The sequence below is a fragment of the Marmota marmota genome, unplaced genomic scaffold (assembly GCF_001458135.2).
Source record: "Marmota marmota marmota unplaced genomic scaffold, marMar, whole genome shotgun sequence".
NCBI lineage: Eukaryota > Metazoa > Chordata > Mammalia > Rodentia > Sciuridae > Marmota > Marmota marmota.
Window position 1 is genome coordinate 19,725,461 of NW_026000229.1, and position 678 is coordinate 19,726,138.

Sequence of the window (678 nt, forward strand, 5' to 3'; positions counted from 1 at the left end):
GTAAAGGCAGAGGAGACACCGGAGAGAGATGTAGATGCTGGGCTGCTGGCTTTGAAGATGGAAGAAAGGCCTTTAGAAACTGGAAAAGGCAAGAAAACAGATTGTCCCCTAGAGCCTCCAGAAGGAATACAAGCCTGCCCGAATCCTGACTGGAAGACTACTGACCTGGAGAATGGTAAGATAATACGTTCCTTGTCCATTCAAGCCACTAAGATTATGTTAATTTGTTATGGCAGCAGCAAGAGACTCGAAGAGGAAGTCAAACTGCTACACCCATCTGACAGACGAGAAAAGAGAAAGAAGGCAGAGCAAGTCACCTTGGGGGTCACACAGCTTGGAAGTTGTGCATCAGGAATCACACTCAATTGGATTCCAGTGCTCATACTTAGAATTATCACGTTAAGCACTGCCCCACAAGGGGAAGGTGTCCCAAATCCTAGAGCCATTTTCTGGGCTCTTTTTTCAATTTTACCAGCCTGGCAGAGTTGGCCAAAAGGTCCACCTGGGGATTCTGCTCAAGCAATATCGGAACTTGGTGATGAAGTCAGATCGATTTTCCTCCTAGGTGTTATGTACCATCAACGTGCGCTGTTTTTCTTTTCTGAAGCAGTTTGTAAGGAAGGCAGGTGCCAAGGGTGTTGTTGAAGGAAAAACAGGAAAAAAAAAAAAAAAAAAACA